Source organism: Aotus nancymaae, unplaced genomic scaffold, assembly GCF_030222135.1.
Source record: "Aotus nancymaae isolate 86718 unplaced genomic scaffold, 86718_ANA_hifiasm-v0.15.2.pri h1tg000092l, whole genome shotgun sequence".
NCBI classification, from domain to species: domain Eukaryota; kingdom Metazoa; phylum Chordata; class Mammalia; order Primates; family Aotidae; genus Aotus; species Aotus nancymaae.
This window is the reverse complement of record NW_026988507.1, coordinates 7,438,111-7,459,891: the sequence shown is the minus strand read 5'-3', so window position 1 is coordinate 7,459,891 and position 21,781 is coordinate 7,438,111. Positions and strand designations below refer to the sequence as shown.

Genomic DNA, 21,781 nt, shown 5'->3' with positions numbered 1-21,781 from the left:
TGAGTAAGACAAAAATCTGTTTTAGGAAAATCCAGGTGTGGCTTATGAAAAATGAAATTCAGAGACTCCTCGTTTATGTTGTAGACAGCAAAAGTAATAAGCAAATGGAACTGAGGCAGGAGAATAGGGTCTAGAGTCAGGGAACCTAAGGCCATTTCACTCTGACTTCCTAGAACTAAATTGAATGGAAAACCCTAACTTTCCACACCTAAGTAACAAAAGGACCAGAGACTACTCCCTTTGCAAACCCCCACCTTTTCTGCGTGGCAGATGGGAAATTGAAAGTACCTCTGATTGGTTGCTTTTTGCATAGGAGTATAACTTTGTAACTTCACTTCAGCCTTTGATTGGTTGCAGAGAGCAACCAATTAGACTGATTGCTGGTCAAGTCTTAATTTGCATACAAGTGCAACTTTGCAACTTCACTTTAGCTTCTGATTGGGGCCACCACTTCATTTACATGAGGTGAACACAAAGTGTCCAGTGGGAAATCTCTAGCGGGTATTTGGACCGGAGGAGATTCTGTATCCCAGCCTTTGAGCTGCCGCTGCTGCCAGCTCCCACACTGTGGAGTGTACTTTCACTTTAAATAAATCTCTGCTTTTGTTGCATCATTCTTTCCTTGCTCTGCTGTGTGTTTTGTCTCGTTCTTTGTTCAAAACCCCAAGAACCTGGAGAACTTGTAGTCCAGACCCTTTACTGGTAACAGAATGTCCCTTCCTCTGCTCATTCTAAACTTCATTTTCAGTGAATAGTCTTTTTGAATTTCATTTATATTAATTTAAATTAATTTCATTTAAACTATCAAGTGGAAAGTAGAGGATAGGAGTTTAGGCTGTGGAATCCAAATACTCAGGTTCAAATCCCAGTGTCACTAACTATGTGACATTGGGAAAGTTCCTTAAATGCTGTGATCTCATTTCTTCCTCTGTAAAGTGTGAAAGATATTTATACATATGGTTCTTGTGAAAATCAATTGAAATATCTTAAATGCTTAACTAAGACTGATAAGTAGTATGTTACCAATAAATATCGGCTATTATAAATATTAATAAAATTGAGAGCTTGCTTTAATTGTACTACGCATTGTGCAAGGATATAACCATGGAATAACACAGGGCTTCCTTCCTCAGGGAGTTTGCAATTTGGAACTCATTTGGGAATGCAGATATGTAAAGAATGACCACTTAAAATTCAACCAGGGGCTGCTCTGCCTATGGAGTAGCCATTCTTTATTCCTTTACTTTACTAATAAACCTGATTTCATTAAAAAAAAAAAAACAAAACAGAACTCAACCAGAATAAGTGTTGTATTATCTTTATTAGATGAGGTGCAGCTAGAGTGATTATCACCTCCTGGGTGGATGAGAGGATATTTCAGCTAAGGATAGTGTTTGATTTGGACCTTGGAGGAGGAATAGGGGTCCCATAAATGGAGAAACGGAAGAGAATGACTTACACATTGGTGCAGAAGGGGTTTGGCAAAGAATTCTCTTGAGCTGAAGAAGGAGGGGTAGAGGATACTGGGAAAGAAATGACAGAAAAAGCAAGTAAAAAACAGATTATAAAGGGACCAGAATGCCAAGAGGAGAGGTTGGACTTGGATTTTTCTTATACATACCTTTTTCGTATTAGTTCTTGGAAAAAGCCTGTCTGGAAGACCACTCATGAAAGGTTTTATTTCTCTTCCTTTAGAGAAAATAAAACAAAAAACACAAACCACCCTTGTAAATCATTAATGGCCCATTTTAAAAAGGAGATTACAGCCTGCGAGTTACTATTTTTCTGTTAGAGAAATAAAAAGGAATATGTTGAATTATATGAAATATGAATTGGCCTCTGTGCTCCAGTACCTATCTGGGACAGATTTATAAATACTGAAATGATATAAAGGATTGTTGTTCAGTTCTTTTAATGTTAGAGAACTTTTCATGGCAAAGCAAGGACACTGGAAAAAAAAGTTTGAGAGAAAAATAGTTGTAGTCTGGAAATCTAAAGTTCTTTATGCTTCCATATTGATTTACATCTATTTAGAACTTGAAGATTTTTAGTGTTTTGCCTACTCTGCCAATTCTTGGAATGTTTGCAGGACTGAGAATTTACTTCTTCATTTATTACTTCTTAACTACATTTTAGAGGTAATAGTGAAATATTAAATTATTTGCTCTCTCTTCACTGTGCAGCATCATTGAGGTAGAACTAATATTCAGAGAATTAATTTCCCAAATTTTTAATTCTGAAAGTGATGCAGATTATTTTCCTCAAAAGTTTGATCTGGTGTCTCCTAGAATAATACTGGGGAGTAGTGCTGGGAACAGAAGGTAAGAAGTTGTTCATAGTCTCGATTAGACAAGCTATACTTTAATTAATAGTCTGCAGTTGAAAAAATGAATCCAAGAATTAAATGTGAAAACCAACTCTTTCAGCTTTCCAAGAACATTTAATTCTCTTACAAGAGTTTATGTCACAATTGGGAATGATTTAAATTTTCTGTGGCACCTGTAAGTTATTGAAAATGAAAAGAAAAACTCCCACCCTCACAGGTTATTTTTGTGGCAGAGTTTGGGAGGCACTCACAACTGTAACTTCAGTATTGACAGAGTCCGTCCCCATCTTCATTGGCTTTGGCTTTCAGCGTTTCTACCAGGGGGTTTCTCCCGGCTTACTCTCTAAAAAGATGTTTGTGTTTCATCAGAGCTAACCTCATTAGTGTCCCATTTCCACAGGACTCTGATAAATGACTAGAATTTCTGCTAAAATAATTTCAGGGTCTAGTGTTTATCCATTTGTTTATTCATTTCATATTTATTGGTAGTTATTGGGTAAACCTATTTTCACTTGAAAGAAAGTGCAAAAATAGGCTTTAGAGTCTGAAGCTGAGTTCAAATTGTGAGTCTATCCTTAACCTCCCAAAGGTTTCTGCTGCACTCACATAACTTCTCCGAATTTTGGACCTTTCATCAGACCTTTTCATCAAACTTTCATCTATAGGTTGACTGAGAATAGCAACCATACAGGGTGATTGTGAATACTCTGAAGGGGATTTGCCAAGGTGTAAAGTGCTGTTTGAAAAATGTTTAAATTGAGCTAATGAATCCTGCTGAGGGAACACTTTCTCGTCACAGATTGCTCCTTTTATGGTGTCAGTTTCAGGCATAGGCAGGTGGATATAGAATACTATTTGGGATGAATGGCAGGTTGTATGTTCTGAAGATGGCTGCAGTGATCTCTCTTGTCCCACATGCTCTTCTTGCAATGTGATCTTGACAGTCCCCACATTGGGAGGTCTCGGTTTCCTCCCCGTGGGCCTAGGTGACGTTTTCTCCTGTGTTTGCTTTCTTTGGATGCTCACACTTAGAAACAAGCCTCAATGCTCTAAGGAAGCCCTGTTCCACTTATGTGGAGGGGAGGTCACATGTAGGTTGGCTGGCAGCCTACCCGAGATCTTAGCTGACAGCATCACCCAACAGTGGATGGAGATGCTTTCACACTTTGAGTGTAGCCAGCTCAGGCCCCGGATGACATGGAGCAAGGAGATGCCATCTATGGAGTATCCCCTTCAAATTCCTAACCTACTAGTGAGGCAGGAGATTAGGATCTAGAAGCAGGAAATGTAAGGCCATTTCACTCTAACTTCCTAGAACTAAACTGAAAGGAAAACCACAACTTTCCAGGCCTAAGTTACAAAAGGTCCAGAGGCTCCTCCCTTTGCAGCCCCCACCTTTTCTGTGCCAGATGGGAGATTGAAAGTACCTCTGATTGGTTTGCTTTTCACAACCAATCAGACATTTGCATAGGAGTGTAACTTTGTAACTTCACTTTGGCCTGTGATTGGGGGCCACCACTTCATTTAAATGAGGTGAACACCTAGTGGGCAGTGGGAAACCTCTAGGAGGTATTTGGACCAGAGAAGATTCTGTATCTGGGACTGTTGAGCCGCTGCTGGGTCTGCTCCCACACTTTCACTTTTCCATCTCTGCGTTCGTTGCTTCGTTCTTTCCTTGCTTTCTTGTGTGTTTTGTCCGATTCTTTGTTTCAGATGCCAAGAACCTGGACAACTTGCTGTGAAGACCCTCTGCCGATAACACCAGAATCCATGAGAATAATAAAATAATTGTTTCATGCCATCAAGTTTGGGAGTGGTTTGTTACACAGCAATAGCTGACCAGAACAAGATGGGAGGATCTGTCTACAGCGAACTTGTTTTTAACATTTTAGTAAGGTTGTAAAGAAAATTTGAATAGTAGTATTTCTATCGTTTCCATAGCTTTAAATCATGATGGCAAATTGTAGTTATTTACTGACTGAAACTCCAGAGCAAAACAGATATTGAAATATAGTAGAAATTTATACTCTTTTATTTTTCAGGTAGGATCAAATATCATGAGGTGAATTGTCATTTTCACTCCCACATCCACTGAGTAGAGGGGCTGGCTGTTTTCCTATTGGCTTCCACTTTTGCAAGGAATGAGAAGTGAGCTTCTCCAGTCTTCTGAATGTCTTCGGACTGGGATCCCACACGTGAACTGTTTTAGCTACTCCTCTCTCTGGCATTCAGTCTTTCAGAACCAGTGGCAGGCAGAAAGCAGATGCTCTGTGGATAATTTGGGAAGAGACAGTGGAAGAATTTTATCACTTTGCAGTTCTATATAAGATACTTCAGACTATTGGCTTTTTCTGAACCCAGATGTTTCAGCTCTGTGGTTTATCTCCTCGTCTGTAAGAAGATTGTAAGATCTCTCATGAGCTTTCCCACTTTAAACCTTGGGGCCTTTGCTTGAATGATTTATTTTACCCAGAGCGGCTCCTTTCAATCCCTAGCCTTCCAAGTCCAGTAGAAATTCCAGCTCCTTCATGAAGTCTTCGTGAGTTAGCAGCCGCACTTACGACTTCTTAGCACTTTGTTGGCACTTCTTTTAGAATTCTTAACGCCGCCAATGCCTGTTTCCCTGATGAGATTGCGATGCCATTCTTGGCAGGGTCTCCATCTTGTTCTCCTTCCTGACCCCTACTGTGGTTTCTCAGGAAATGCTTGTTGAATTCCATAAGACGGCCCGCGGGAGTGCCAAAATGGTGCAATCAGAGCCAAGACACTTGGCTCCCAGTCTCAGGTCTGAGCCAGGCCTGTCAAGAGGAGATTCTGAAAGTGGTCTTGTGACCCCAGAAGATTCTTCATGCTTCTGGGCCTTCTCAGTTTGCTCCTCTGTAAAGTGAGACACTTGGAGCAGGGCAGTTCCCAACTAGGTACACTTTTTCAACACCACTGATGCCCAGAGGGTCTGATACATCCTTGGTTATGCATCCTTGGCTGGATACACAATCATAAGATGGCTTCCGGTTTCAGAAATACATGTGGGCTGTTGGATATTGCTGTAGCCTGTGGACTTAGATGGAAGGAAGTAAGCAGATTGGAATTACAGGTTAGGACTTCAGAGACATAACTAAACAACCCCTCTGAAAACCAATAGCTAATATTTATGAAACCGGGTGCTGTGCTGGGCTTGGAATGTGTTATTTCATTTATCAGGCACAATGCCCTATGGGCAGGCACTATTATTTTCCCATTTGATAGATAAACTGGGGTTTAGTGAGGTCAAGTAATGAGCCAAGTTGCTGAACTAGGTTGCTGAGCAGCGGAACTGAGATCAAACTCAGGCTCTCTGACTTCAGATCCTGCGTTCCTAACCACTCCCTGGCTGCCCTTCTCTTAGTTTTCGCTTTTATTGTGTGGAGCTGATCATATGGTTATTAAGAAGTATTGACTCTATCAGTCTTTGGAATTCCACTCTATGTTCTCTATATTTGGTTACTGGTAGCTAGGAAGTGATGATGTTCATTTATAACAATCTTTTATAGAGGCAGTGCATAGGGCATGGTTTGGCCATTTAATTGTTGAAAATTGCAGCATACACCACACCAGATTCATACAAAGGTGGCATCATTTTATTCTTTCACACATACAGTCATGAGTAGCTTAATGACAGGGTTACATTCTGAGAAATGCATCACTAGGCAATTTTGTCATTGTGTGAACATCACAGGGTGTACTTACACAGACCTAGATGGTATAGCTTACTGCTCCTAGGCTACAAACCTGTATAGCATGTTACTGAACTGAATACTGTAGGCAGTTGTAACTCAGTGGTATTTCTGTATGTAAATATACCTAAGCAGAAAAGGTATAGTAAAAATATGGTCGTATAATTTTACAAGAGCACTGTTGTATATGTGGTTTGTCATTGGTGGAAAGGAATTTGAAAGGCATTTACTTTCGGAAGGAAACCTAGAGTTAAAAGAACATCTGGTGTCACAAGGTCATCAAAGACCAGGAAATGTATCAAATCTTCTAGAAACTCACCCAGAGTTCTCATTAGTGGTGAGGGGATTGCTATTCTGTAATTGCATAGATGGAACAATGATAACTCATTTCCATTGCAAAATGTTTCACCCCACAGGGCGATTAAGCAATTGGTATTTATTGCACCCAAGATATTGTTCATGTTTCTATTTGTGAACAACTCCCATATCTACTCTTTTACTCCCCATTTCCTTACCATTGCATAATTTCCAGCTGCATCTGTAATGCCTCTGCCTGGTTAAGTGGCTCTTGGCTCCTGCTGAGCGTGACTGATGGGCTGAGTTTCCCCTCAGGCTCTCCTAGTGCCCAATTTCCTAGTCTCTGTTGGCAGATGTCCTTTGTCGTCCTATACATACTTTGTCTTAAGGTCAGCTCTGCTCTCATTCAACTGTGTCCCATCTTCCAGTGGTTGCTTAATCTGGTTCCTTTTACCTCCATGACATTACTAAAATCTCTTCCCATCTTTTGGATTCAACAGCTCAAAATCACATTTTTTTCTATAGAATTATGACTACCTTTCCCCTACCCCAGCGTTTACTCTTAGACCTTGGCCATTTTTATTTTCTGCTCCAATCAGTTAAAAAAAAAATCCTGCTCTAAAGTGGTCAATTGATGCTTTCTCTTCCAAGGAGGGTGTGGATAGTGTAAATGGGTCTGGTGTGACCATCACTTGAGCTTAGGGTGACGGGAAGGAAAGGCAGTTGGGAAGGATTCCAGTAGAGCAGGTGGAGGAAGGGGCATCAGGCCATTGGTCAGTGCTTCTGGCCTCCCACAAGTCTGCTGGCAATGCAGAGCACATGGTATAGGGGTCAGGATATTCCAGACCTGGCCATGAGAGAGCTCGAAGACATGGGCAAGTAAGTCCCTGCCATCTTAGAGCTGCGGTCTCTCTATGAGAGTGGCCTACCTGGTGGCCCATCTTCCTTCCTTATATTATTGGCGGTAAAAAAGTGCCTCACTAAAAAGTGTACTTTCCAGTGTCCTGGGAAGCTAGATTTAGCCACATAGGTCTGGCTTAGGAGAACTAAGTGAAATTCTGTGGGGACTTCAGCAGGGGAGGCTGCTTAAAAGTAGAAGATAACAGTGCAGAGCAGCTCCCTTTTGGCCTTTTCCCTTCTTTCCAGCAATCTGGCATGTGGATCGGGGGATTGCTACAGCCGACTTGTACCATGAGGTGCTTGGTAATAGAAATATAGTATATCAGTGCATAGTGCCTATAGGGTATTAGTGCATAGCACCAATAGGGTACTAATGCACAGTGCCTATAGGGTATTTGTGCACAGTGTCTATAGGGTATTTGTGCACAGTGCCTATAGGGTATTTGTGCACAGTGCCTAAAGGGTATTCATGTACAGCACCTATAGGGAATTAGTGCACAGCGCCTATGGAGTACAGTGTATAGCTTCCATCGTGTGTTAGTTTTCTGTTGCTACATAAGAAATCACCAGAAATTTCGTGGCTTAAAACAACACATTTATCATCTTAGACTTTCTGTGGATGTGGAATCTGAGTATGGATTCTCTGCTCAAGCTCTCAAGAGGCTGAAATCAAGGCATCAGCTAGGCTGTGCTCTCATCTGGAGCTTGGGCTCCTCTTCCAAGCTCATTAAGATTTTGGCAGCATTCAGTTTCTGGCAGTGGTGGAACTGAGGTCCTGTTTTCTTGTGGGCCGTCCGATGGGGGTTACCACAGCTCCCTCGGGCTGCCCTCACATCCTAGCCTCATGGCCCCTCACACCTTTCTTCTTAAGGCCAACAGGAGAATCTCTCTTAGAAAGGTTCAAAAGCTACCTTGTAATTTCTTTAGGGTGAGCCCAATCCCTTTTAAGGGCTCACCTGTTTATCAGGCCCACTCAGGGTGTTCTCCTTTTTAATTAGGTTAAAGTTGACTGATTTGGGTTGTTAATTACTTCTGCAATGCCTCTTTAACTTTGTCATATAATGTAACCTAATCATGGTAGTGAGATCATCTTATTCACCATCCTGCCTGTGATTGAGGGGAGGGCATTATTCTAGGCATGAACACCAGGAGCAGGAATCTTGGGACAATCTGAGTTCTGCCTCCTACATATAAGATGGTGCAGTAGAACTATAGGGCCAGGCTCTCAGGAACTGTGGCACTTCCTCATCACCTGTAAGCTGTTTAACTCTGAACTTCTTTTAAATGAGAGACATGTTCTTGCTTTACTGAAGCTGCTATAGTTAGGCCTCTTACCAGCAGCTGTAAACAATACCTAATTGATTCAACACTGAGATTGGAGAAGTGATTTCTTATTGTTTATTTTATTTTGAGACAGCGTCTCACTTTGTTGCCCAGGCTGGAGTGCAATGGTGTGACCACAGCCCACTGTAACCTTTAATTCCTGGGCTCAAGAGATCCTCCCACCTCAGCCTTCTGAGTAGCTAGGACTACAGGCATGTGCCAACATGCCTGGCTAATTTTTAAATTTTTCATAGGAATGGGGTCTCGCTATGTTGCCCACGCTGGCCCTGAATGCAGAAGCTGTTTCTAAGATTTAATCTTTTCCTTTCTTTGGGGGCATTCTCTTTGCTATGTGTATGCTGGCTGATGCCATGGTTGAAATTCAAAAGTCTCTTGTGCTATTTATAGCTTTATGCATCCCAGGTGTACCTCATAATTCTCCAGTGGTGATTCTGTTTGTTGTAGAGAAGAAGGCATGGAATTTGAAGTCAGAGGACCTTGCTCTGAGGGTGGGCTTCTTCACTGATCAGCTTTATAATCTTGAGCAAGTTACTTATATAAACTTGAATACCTTTTAAGAAAATGAAGCTAATAATCATACCTATCTTGCCTACTGTATAGGATTGATGTGAGGAACAAATGAAATATGTGAAGGTGTTTTGAGCCCCGTGAATGCTTGAGCAAATGTTAATGACATGCCATGACCATCCATGCATTCATCTGTTCATTCTATAAACGTAATCTGAATGAATTATTTGTTGAGCATTGAACTGGTGCTGGGAATACTAAGGCTAGTAAGAGACAGTTCCTGCCCTAAGAGGCTGAGAGTTTTTTGGGGTGGAGGGAGGGACAGACACATAAGCAGTAGAGTATGAGACATGTTAGGATAGAAGAATGTATGGATTAGTCCTAATCTATACCTAAGGAGCCAGTAGAATCTAGAGGCTTGGGAAAATAAGGGATAATCTGGTGAATAAGTGATAATAACAATAATTACTACCATGCATAGAGTATTTGCTATGTATCAGGAACTGTTCTAAGTATATGTAGCCCTATGATATAGATACTGTTATTCTAGTCCCCATTTTGCAGATAAGGAAACTGAGGCACAGGGTAATTTGCCCAAAATAACACAGCTAGTAAGCTGGTGGAGCAAATCTAGGCTGACCCCATAACTGTTCACTCCAGAGCCTGATCCCATAACTGTTACGCACTGGATCAGGTGGGGTGTCCTGTCCAGAGACACGTAACAGAGAGCCTTTTTTCTGGAGAAACTGCAAATAGTTCATCAGGGTCCGAGTAATGCACCAAAAAATGAAGATGGTGGGGGGAGAGGGAGTTAAGGGTACAAGGGCATAGAGGGGTGGAACAGACGCTGGACAGCTCTGATGTTCTGCCAGCAAGCTTTTCCATTGCACACACAAAGGGAAGCCAGGTAAGGTCTTGGCCAGTGTTGCTTTTTGTAAAGATCACTGTGGCACAGACGGAAAATGGGTTGGAGGGGCAATATTGGACACAGGGAAAATAGCAAGGAAGTGCTGGCAGCTGGGTTTAGGGGAATAGTTGTGAGTCTGGAGACAAAGACATGGATATGCAACACATGAAAAAGTTAGAGTGATTTGGGTGGTGGTTGACAGAAAAGGAAGAATCCAGAAGGAGTTGTAGTATTCAGTTTTACCTGACAGAAGGGCCCTTTGCAGAGACGAATGCTAGAGGAACAAAAGAGGAAAGGTGATGAGATTTAAATACATGGAGTGCAAGGTGCTTTTGATTTGTGCAAATAGGCAGTGAATACAGCTGTGAATCTCTGAGAGATCTGGAATGTGAAGATAGGCTTGGGAATCATCAATATGTAGATTATAATAGAGGTCATGAGGATGGATGTAACTGGCAAGGGAGAGTATGTGGAGAGATAAGGACCAAAGGTGCAGGGAGCACCTTTCCTTGAAGTGTGAGCTGGGGCAGATGAGGTGTGCAGAGAGACAGGAGAAACAGTGCAGAGGAGTTAGAGATGCAGAGGCACTAAGTGGGTGGTTTCATGCAGAAAGAAGACTCCATGCACATTACACAAATAGGAGAAGTAGTGAAAAATATTCATTGGACTTGGTCACAAAAAGATGAGAGCAATTCCAGTGATTGCTCTGGGTGGACATCAGATTGCAGAGGCTTGAGAAATAAATGGGAGGTACAAAGGTAGAGCTAATAAGTAAAGGAACAGAAAAAAAATGAGAAGCTTTTTCTAGGACTTTGTGACAGAAGGAGGAAGTCCATAGGATAGGTAAAGAGGGTGTGGGATCCAGGGAGAGGCTTTTCTTTCTCTTTTTCTGAAAGATGAGGACATTTGAGCAAGTTTTTAGTATGAAGGAAAAGAACTACCGGAAGAAGAGAGGCTGCATGCCTGGACAACATAGTGAGACCCTGTCTCTACAAAAAAATTAAAAAAATTAGCTGCGTGTGGTGGTACATGTCTGTAGTCCCAGCTACTTGGGAGGCTGAGGTGGGAGGATCCATTGAGTCTGGGAGATCGAGGGTGAAGTGAGCTGTGGTTGTGCCACTCCAGCCTGAGTGACAGAGTGAGACTCTGTCTCAAAAAAATAAAAGAGAGAGGCTAATAATGAAGAAGGATGATAACAAAGTGAGGTTTCCTGGGGAAGCCGAGGGAATAAGGTTCAGCAGCTGTGTGAGAGGGTTCATCATAGGGAAAAGGTTATCTTCCTTTAGATGGGGAGAGGGGACGCTCTCCCTGGGATCCCACCTACTGCCTGCTGGCCTCTGCCCGGCCCAGGACACTGACCTGCCACACCAACCTCTGCCTTGTGCTGTTGTCATTCAGACACGTACCAGCAGGCATCCATTCAGCAACTACTGGCTGAGTACCTACTATGAGCTAGCCCCTCTTTGAAATGCTGGAGATACATTAGTGTTCACAGCAGAAAAAATCCCAGCTCTTGAGTTTACCTATATGGTGGGAAGGCACAGGCGATAAAATAACTCAGTGAATTATACAGCATATTAGAAGTGAATAAGGCCCAGGGAGAAAAATAAAACAGAAACCGGAGAAAGAGAGGAATAAAGAAGGGTCTCCCTGAGAAGGTGAGACTTGAGCAAAGACATGAAGGAGGTAAGAGAGGAGGTCCTGCCTGTGTCTGGAGGAAGATGTTCCAGGCGGAGGCAACAGCACCTGCCAAGGTCCCAAGGCAGGAGTAGGCCTGGTGTCTCTGAGGAGCTGAGTGAGTGAGTGGTGAGGGCTGAGAGGTAACGGCTGGGGGAAGTGGCAGGTCACTTAGGACCTCATGGGTCATTTAAAGATGTTGGCTTTTATTCTGAGATGGGAGAGCATTGGAAAGTTGTGAGCAGAGGACTGACATAGGTCTTCTTATGGTTTAAAGGATCACTCTGGCCACTATGTTGAGGATTGACTGTGGGGAATGAGGAGGTTGGGGACAAGTGTGGAAGCTGGGAAACCAGTGAGGGGGCCCTTGCGACAATCAGGTGTTGAATGATGTGGCTTGGGAGAGTTGCTTGAGAGGAGATTATGAGCAGTGGCTAGACTTCGTATATGTCTTCAAGATTGAACCAGAATGGTTTACTGACAGTTTATGAGGAAGACTCCAGAAGTTTTGTCTTGAATAATCAGAAAGCCTCTTATCTGTTCCTTGTGAAAAAGAAGCTGGTTTTAATTTTCTTTGTATGTTTTATAGTTCCAAGTACAGTTTTGGGTGAATTTCAAGTTTTTGGTAAAAACTATTTAAATTTAATTGAAAGATTTGTAGCCCTCTAAACGCATGCCCTGTGGGATGATTAAAGTAGCTAATTTGTTGTTTTAAATACACCTTTTCCCTAAACTCAACACTAAATCTCTCAAAGTAACATCTACTTTCTGGCAGCAACTGAAACTCCTGTAGTGTGGCTTACAGAACAGGTTCGGATTGCTTGGGAGTTTTGGGTGCAGGAGAGAGAGGAAAGAATTGGCCCAAGGGGACGCCATATTGGAAACCTGGAGTGGCTGAGGGCTCTCAGTGAGAGACGCTTGGCAAAGTAAAGGTAGGAATCCAAAAAGCAAGAAAGGAAACCCAGATCATGAATTTTTTCACTAACACCTTCAGCGTCTGACAAGGTGTATTCTGACAATGTACATGCCTCTGCATGGCTTGCAGACAACAAGGGCTTTGTTGTTGCATCTGAAGTTTTTGAATTACAAGCAAAAGAAAGACAACATTCGGAAATGTGTCCTACTTCTGTGTTCTCTTAAAAGCGTCCATTTTTTCTTTCCCCACATGATTCTAGAACTGATGTGCCAGTCATCTGTGTGTTCGCTCTCAGATCCATCCCTGCTCTTAGCTTTGCCTGCTCTGAACTGCAGGTGGCTTCCACTGCAAACTTCACTTCCCAGCTCTCTCCCCCACTGGCTTCGGGCTAAGTGGGTGTGAAGCACTGCAGGGGATTGGAGGGTGTGAAGTGCTGTACTGAAGAACCAGGGTATTTCTACTCCTCTCTCTGCTTCAGGTGATGTTCCAGAAGTAGTTATATCTTCTCTCCGAAAAGCCACAGATTCCATCGAGGGGCTCGGACTACTGCCTCTGTTAATATCACCTCTTCCCTTTTCTCTCCCACTTCTTGGTACGAGCTTCTTGATTCTGCTAATTGCTGGACAACCTCACTGCTTCCTGTTACCTCACTGCTTCCTGTTGCTGCTCATAGAAGCCTAGTTCCTTGTTCCCCATATTAAATTCCTAATATTGAGCTACCTGGTATGTGCTGTTTTCTTAGCTGGAACTTGACTGACATATGTATTTATTGTTGAAATGTGGCAAAAGGAGAGTTTTGCAGAACATGCAAAGAAGAATATAAAGTCACCACCCATCCCACCATCCAGCGGTAGCTATAGTTAGTGTTTTGGTGTATATCTTTGCAGTTTATTTTCATGTGCATATAAGAATTTTTTTTTTGTTCACAACTTTGGAGACATATTGCACTCACTGCTTTGTTATCTTTCTTTCCCATTTAATATATTGGAAAAATTTCTAAATCATTTGGTATTCTTGTATAACATGATTTTAAAAAATGGTTAGTTCTGTGACTTCAAATGGATATACTAGAATTTATTTAACTAGTGGACCACTGTTTGTTGTCAAAATCGTTTCCAATATTTTGCTATTACAATAATACTATATGCAATTTTGGGGGTATATTTCTGATTATTTCCTTAGAGTAGATTCAAAAGTAACTTCTACAAGAGCAGGGGTGTTATCTGGCCTGCCCATTGATGAATTCTCAGTGCCTAAAGCAGTGTGGAAAGGGGTACATACAGTCCAGGGACCTCATCTATGTTGACCTGCCACCCTTTTGGGGGCTGGGGCTGATTCATCACACAGAAAGCAGTCGGCTCAGAACTGACTGGCTGCCTGATGTATTGTACAGAATGGAGCCTCCAGGCTACCACAGCTGCTGGGGTTCATTCAGCTGGTGGAATTTGCCTTGTTGTAACTGAGAGCCAGCTGGACTGAGAGTGAAGGCCAGGGCCTTGTGGATTCCTGTGAAGTCCACTCCTGCTCCCCCAGGACATCTGTTGGCTGTTCTCCTGAGGCTTTCATTACCATGCTGTGCCAAAGCCCAGGCTCTGCCCCAGCCGGATGAAGCCTGGAGGGGTGGGTACTTCTGGTCTTAGATCTTCCTGATGGAATTTTCAGGCCTCTTCAACTCTGAACTCTTAAAAATGGAGATTTTTTTAATTGCAGCTTTCAACTACACTCTTAAATACACTATTTTGAGGGTTAATTCAGGTCTCAGAGAAAGGCTTGACCACCAAGTAGATAGTTATTCTGTCCTTTTTGGTAAAAGAAATTTACCTTAATCTTTACCAAGTTAACTAGCTCACAAGTTTTTTTTTCCCCTTCTTCTTCAACAAATGAGGCACCACAGGAAGCTAGAACTTGGTCTCATTTGTCTTTGGTTTGCCTAAAACCAAATTAATGACTTCATGCCCCAAGCTAGATAACAACAACATGCCAATAAAATAAAAGCCACAAAGACAAAGTGGAATGTGGAGGACAAGGAGGTTTCATGCTAGGGAATAAACTAGAACATGAAGATGTATCTGGACATCTCCAGTTCTGAATACCCTGGTCACTGTCAACAAGTTCCAGATGATTTAAAGTACTAATTGAATTTGACAGTTGTTTATTGATCACATAGTATATGCTCTGTGTCCGAAGCTGCCTCTAAGTAGTTTTCCCTTAAGCAGAGAGGATTGAGGTACACATTTACATCTCAGTAAACACTAAAGAGCTTGGTTAGGAGCCCAGGATTGGATTGCCTGGTTCTAATCCTGGATCCACCATTACTCGCTGTGTGATCTTGGGAAGTTGTCAGCTCTCCCTTGGCTTCAGTTTCCTAGTCTATAAAAAGGATGTACTATCCCATGGAGTTATTGGGAGAATTAAATGAGTTAATATACATTTATATATCATATGTTTGGAACACTGCTTGGGACATGGCATATCTGCTTTGTTGCTCCACAGCTTCTCTCCAATGCCAGGGTTTCCTCTGGGTTGGGGTGGAGTGTGATTGGTAGAATTGTTGCCCAGTCATTTACTTGGTATGTGTCCCCTGCATCTGCAGGGACTTCCTAGCTTCCACATATTTGTGGCTTCCTAACCTTGCACTTTTGAAATACATGAATTTTGGTCAATCCCCAGCTTGTCCCTCAGTGAGGGACAATGCAACACTAGGTTTGGTAATCTAGAAGACAGGGAATTGTAAGAAATGGTCTTTCCTTGATATGCTTGGCCTGTGAGGGTCTAACACACCTGGTCCAGGAAGAGATACCTTAGAGAAGGATGCTGGCATTGTATGGGGTTCCTTAGAATCAGTGAAAGGAGGCCTAGTCTCTGAGAATGATTTTTAGCAACTGGACAGTCTGCCAATATGAGGACAATATACTCAAGACAATCCAGCCTTTAACCCAAATTCAGGATTCTTTGGACACTATCCCTTGGGAGATGATAATTTAATTTCTGCTCCAACATTTTATTCTTTTGTTCATTCAGTCAGTCACTGGCCTAGTCTAGTCTTGGGGATGTCACCACTTTGTCCTATCAGAGCACAGTAAATTCTCCCAAACAACTTCCAGCAGGTGGTTCTTCTTACTCTGGTTTTTCATACAAGTAAAATCTCTATTTTATATATTTAATGGCATATATTATCTTCTTGAATCTCTTTCTTTTCAGACTCATTGGTTTCAAATTCAGATCATTCAATACATATGGCATGATTTCCACACTCTCTGACATTCCAATTGCATTGCTTGGGAAGATTCTTAGTCTGGGAATTTCCTAAAAATGCAGCACAGATGATGACTGAATAGGAACAGCTCCAGTCTGCAGCTCCCAGTGAGATTAATGCAGAAGGCGGGTGATTTCTGCTTTTTCAACTTAGGTACCTGGCTTATCTCACTGGGATTGGTTAGACAGTGGGTTCAGCCCACAAATAGTGAGCCAAAGCAAGGTGGGGCATTGCCTCACCTGGGAAGTGCAAGGGATCAGGGAACTCCCTCCCGTAGCCAAGGGAAGCCGTGAGGGACTGTGCCGTGATAAATGGTGCATTCTGGCCCAGATACTATGCTTTCCCCACAGTCTTTGCAACCTGCAGGCCAGGAGATTCCCTCAGGTGCCTGTGCCACCAGGGCATTGGGTTTCAAGCACAAAACTGGATGGCCTTTTTGGCAGACACTGAGCTAGCTGCAGGAGTATTTTTTTTTTTTTTTCCCTTCCATATCCCAGTGGTGCCTGGAACACCAGCGAGACAGAACCATTCACTCCTCTGGAAAGGGGATTGCAGCCAGGGAGCCAAGTAGTTTAGCTCAGTGGATCCCACCCCCATGGAGTCCAGCAAGCTAAGATCCACTGGCTTGAAATCTCACTGCCAGCACAGCAGTCTGAAGTCAACCTAGGACTCTTGAGCTTGGTAGGGGGAAGGGCATCTGCCATTACTGAGGCTTGAGTAGGTGGTTTTCCTCTCACAGTGTAAACAAAGCTGTTGGGAAGTTAGAACTGGGTGGAGCTCACTGAAGCACAGCAAAGCTGCTGTAGCCAGACTGCCTCTAGATTCCTCCTCTCTGGGCAGGGCATCTCTGAAAGAAAGGCAGCAGCCCCCATCAGGGGCTTATAAACAAAACTCCCATCTCCCTGGGACAGAGCACCTGCGGGAAGGGGTGACTGTGAGCGCAGCTTCAGGAGACAAACATTCCTGCCTTCTGGCTCTGAAGAGAGCAGTGGATCTCCCAGCACAGCGCTTGAGATCTGCTACAGGACACAATGCCTCCTCAAGTGGGTCCCTGACCTCCATGCCTCCTGACTGGGACACATCTCCCAGCAGGGGTCAACAGACACCTCATATAGGAGAGCTCTGGCTGGCATTTGCTAGGTGCCAGGGATGAAGCTTCCAGAGGAAGGAACAAGCAGCAATCTTTGCTGTTCTGCAGCCTCTGCTGGTGATAACGAGGCAAAGAGGGTCTGGAGTGGACCTCCAACAGACCTGCAGTAGAAGGGTCTGACTATTAGAAGTAAAACTAACAAACAGAAAGGAGGAGCATCAACATCAACAAAAAAGATATCCACACAAAAACCCCATCCAAAGGTTACCAAAATCAAAGACCAAAGGTAGATAAATTCACAAAGATGAGGAAAACCAGCACAAAAAGCTGAACATTCCAAAAACCAGAATGCCTCTTCTCCTCCAAAGGATCACAACTCCTTTTCAGGAGGGAAATAAAACTGGACGGAGAATTAGTTTGATGAGTTGACAGAAGTAGGCTTCAGAAGTTGGGTAACAACACACTCCTCTGGGCTAAAGGAGCATGTTCTAACCCAATTCAAGGGAGTAAGAACCTTGAAAAAATGTTAGACAAATTGCTAACTAGAATAACCAGTTTAGAGAAGAACATAAATGACCTGATGGAGCTGACAAACACAGCACGAGAACTTCATGAAGCATACACAAGTATCGATAGCTGAATGGATCAAGCAGAAGAAAGGATATCAGAGATTGAAGATCAACTTAATGAAATAAAGCATGAAGATTAGAGAAAAAAGAATGAAGAGGAATGAACAAAGCCTCCAAGAAATATGAGACTATTTGAAAAGACCAAACCTACATTTGATTGGGGTACCTGAAAGTGACAGGGAGAATGGAAGCAAATTAGAAAATACTCTTTAGGATATTATCCTGGAGCACTTCCCCAACCTAGCCAAGACAGGCCAACATTCAAATTCAGGACATAGAACACCACAAAGATACTCCTCAAGAAGAGCAACTCCAAGACACATAATCATCAGATTCACCAAAGTTAAAATGAAGAAAAAAATGCTAAGGGCAGCCAGAGAGAAAAGTTGGGTTACCCACAAGAGGAAGTTCATCAGTCTAACAGCAGATGTCTCTGCAGAAACCATATAAGCCAGGCAAAGAGGGTCTGGAATGGCCCAATATTTAACATTCTTAAAGAAAAGAATTTTCAGCCCAGAATTACATATCCAGCCAAACTAATCTTCATAAGTGAAGGAGAAATAAAATCCTTTACAGACAAGCAAATGCTGAAACATTTTGTCACCACCAGGCCTGCCTGACAAGAGGTCCCAAATGAAGCACTACATATGGAAAGAAAAAACTGGTACCAGCTCTTGCAAAAACGTACCAAATTGTAAAGACCATCAACACTATGAAGAAACTGCATCAACTAATGGGAAAAATAACCAGCTAGCATCATAATGACAGGAACAAATTCACACATAACAATATTAACCTTAAATGTAAATGGGCTAAATTCCCCAGTTAAAAGACACAGACTGGTAAATTGGATAAAGAGTCAAGACCCATCAATGTGCTGTATTCAGGAGACCCATCTCATGTGCAAAGACACACATAGGCTCAAAATAAAAGGATAGAGGAATATTTACCAAGAAAATGAAAAGCAAAAAAAAAAAAAAAGGTGTTGCAATTCTAGTCTCTGACAAAACAGACTTTAAGCAGACAAAGATCAAAAAAGACAAAGAAGGGCATTACGTAATGATAAAAGGATCAATGCAACAAGAAGAGCTAACTATCCTAAATGTATATGCACCAAATACAGGGGCACGTAGATTCATAAAGCAAGTTTCTGGAGACCTACAAAGAGACTTAGATTCCCACACAATAATAGTGGGAGACTTTAACACCCCACTGTCAATATTAGACAGATCAACAAGACAGAAAATTAACAAGGATATTCAGGACTTGAACTCAGCTCTGGATCAAGCAGAACTAACAGACATCTATAGAACTCTTCACGCCAGATTGACAGAATATACGTTCATCCCAGCACCACATCACACCTACTCTAAAACTGACCACATAATTGGAAGTAAAACACTTCTCAGCAAATGCAAAAGAACTGAAATCATAACAGTCTCTCAGACCACAGTCCAGTCAAATTACAACTCAGGACTAAGAAGCCCACTCAAAACCACACAACTACATAGAAACTGAACAACCTGCTTCTGAATGATTACTTAGTAAATAATGAAATGAAGGCAGAAATTGAAATTGAAATTGAAACCAATGAGAACATACCACTACTAATCAAATAGATGAGTATTCATCTCAGAGCAAAATTTGCTCAGCTCACTCTTTGACTTTGAATTCAACCAGCTGATTCTTCTCACACGTCCGTCTCTAGTCGCTATTCAAGTGTCATTCATTTTGGGTTCCTGTAACAGAATACCATGCACTGGGTGATTTAAACAACAGAAATTTATTTCTCATAGTTCTGGAGGCTGGGGTAGTCCAAGATCAAGGCACTGACTGGTGTCTGGTGACATCCTCTTCCTGAATTGCAGTTGGCCATTTTCTTCTACCCTCACATGGTAGAGAGCAGAAGGAGAGGAAGCTCTCTCATGTCTCTTTGTATGTGTATGTGGACATTAATTTCGTCATGACACCTCAACCCTCATGACTTGATTGTCTCCTGAGGGCCTCATCTCCAAAGGCCCTCACAGTGGAGATTTAGGCTTCAACATACAAATTTTGGGGAGATGCAAATGTTCCGTCCATAGAACCAATTTTGAAGATCTTCACTTATTAGTATGGCAACATTTGGAAAGTTATGTATAATGCCTTCTCTGAAACTCACTATCATCATCTGTAAAGTGGAAGAATATCTACCTTGAAGTGAGGGCTAGGATAAATTATGGCAACACAGTGTCAAGGATTTAATAAATGTCAGTTATTTAATATGTTATTTCTCCATCTGGCCCACTAGATACCACAAAATTGAAATTTCATTATTACAGTTTCAGTATTTTCCTGTCTTTGGTCTTTTGGAGCTTTCCCTATTTTTAATGACTTTTAAAGGATTAATTGGCAATGATCTTGATATGAGCCTAGAGATTTGTTTAACAACTAACTGAAAGCAATTATGACTTCCTATAGAGCACTAGATTAGCCTAGTGACTCATATAAATAATATCATTAATTTGGGTTCTGGGGAGAGAAACTCCATAAATGCTGAGAATCAAACCTGGAAGTCAGACAGTAGCTTTTTTTAAAAAAAAAAAAAATATGTGGTATGCATAAATGGAAGACTATGCAAGATAATTTTTATTAGATTTTATTACAGAGCATGCAGCAGGAATGTTACTGCTCAGATTGGGGTGGCTGATTGTTGCATTCACTTGGACATTGTTTATCTGATAATATGATTAGGAGGTTCTGGGATCAGATTGCCCTTTGCTCCATCATTCACCAGTGTTTGTAAAGTCACAGCTGGAACCTTGACTGAGTCTCAGTTTGCTCATCACTTAAATGGGATCCAGAATATAAGGTGGTTTAAGAATCATGGGAGAATGTGTGTCTGAAGTGCTTATCCTGGTTACTAGTCCATAGTAAAGAATTCAATGAATGGTAGCGTAATTGTAACTATGGTAAGAGAAAATTTCATAAAAGAATTGGCCACCAAACACCATTAAAAATTTAATCATTGCCTTTTTTATAGCAGGCAGATTATGTGAATGCTTGCTTTTTTTTCTCTCAAGGGTGTAACACTGTGACTGAGTGACAAAAGGAGAGTGCTTTTTATCAGCGACTCGCAGACTTCCCTTTCACTGGGATCCAGCTTATTAGCTGCATGGTTAACTCTTGGAGCCAGGAAAACATCCTGCACATGACACTACCATGAAGTAGAGGAGACAGTTGTTTCTTGGCCTCCCCTCTCTGGGACTTAATAGCTTCCGAAGACTTGTCTTCATTGACTCATGAAGCCGTGTCTGCCTGGGGTCAGTGGTGGAGACGCTGTGCTAACCCCAGCAAGCAAAAGCCATTACCAGAGCTTTGCAAAGGGAGACACCACATAGAAAGGCAGATGAGGCAACACACACGCCATCTCCAGACAGCCATGGGTCCCCAGAGACAGGAAAAATACGTGTTTTCTTAAAAAATTAGAAAAGAAAACCTCTTTTTTTTTTCCCCGTATGGCTCATTGGTAGGAGATCTCAAATTCTAACCCTTGTTTTCTCTTTTACTTCTCTGTCTGCTAAAAAGCAGTCCTTAGATCCAGTATCTAGGAAGGTGAGCCTCCCGGATGCAGTGCTGCAGTGGCCTCCAATGGGACCAAAACAAAACCTACTGGGAAAGGAGGAAAATGTTTTTCTCTTTTCAATAAAGCATTTGGAACCTTTAGTTTGATTTTCTCCTTTCTCTCTCTCTGGTGTCCCATGTATGCAGTGATAAGAATGATGTTTGTGACTGAATTACTCTAATCCATTTCTGTGCTGCTCCACCAGTAGTAGTTCCACAGGTGGAGGTCACCTTTATCTCTTATGACTCCCTGTATTCCAGGCTGTTTCTGGGATCGGTGTTCATGGTTGGGGAGAAACTCTACTGTCAACATTAGCAGAGAACGTTTACTGAGTGATTGTAAATTGGTCCCAAGAGAGGTCCTGGGACATTTTCCTAGTGAACCAACGCTGATTTCTGGAGAGCATTCCTTAGTGGGTGTCAAGATCAGCTCCATAATCATCGATTCTAGAACTTTGTTAAGCTCGAGCTTTATGACGTGTGCCCATTTGTAATTATCACTTCTAATAATCATCTGGAAATGTAGATTTCAATGCAAAGGTGCCCACTGCCTTGGTTTTCTAGTCTGTTTTATGTAGTCTTTTCTGTGCTTTTTAAGTTGACATGTATTTTCTTG

At 42.1% G+C, this 21,781-nt stretch overlaps 1 long non-coding RNA gene across 1 annotated transcript; it reads left to right on the top strand.

The window, feature by feature from the left end:
* Positions 1 to 401: 401 nt before the first annotated feature.
* Positions 402 to 21,267, top strand: LOC110568903 (uncharacterized). Its single transcript, XR_002479073.2, has 4 exons — positions 402 to 465; positions 2,035 to 2,138; positions 15,789 to 15,996; positions 20,625 to 21,267. It is a non-coding gene; the product is annotated as an uncharacterized LOC110568903 (long non-coding RNA).
* Positions 21,268 to 21,781: the final 514 nt, after the last annotated feature.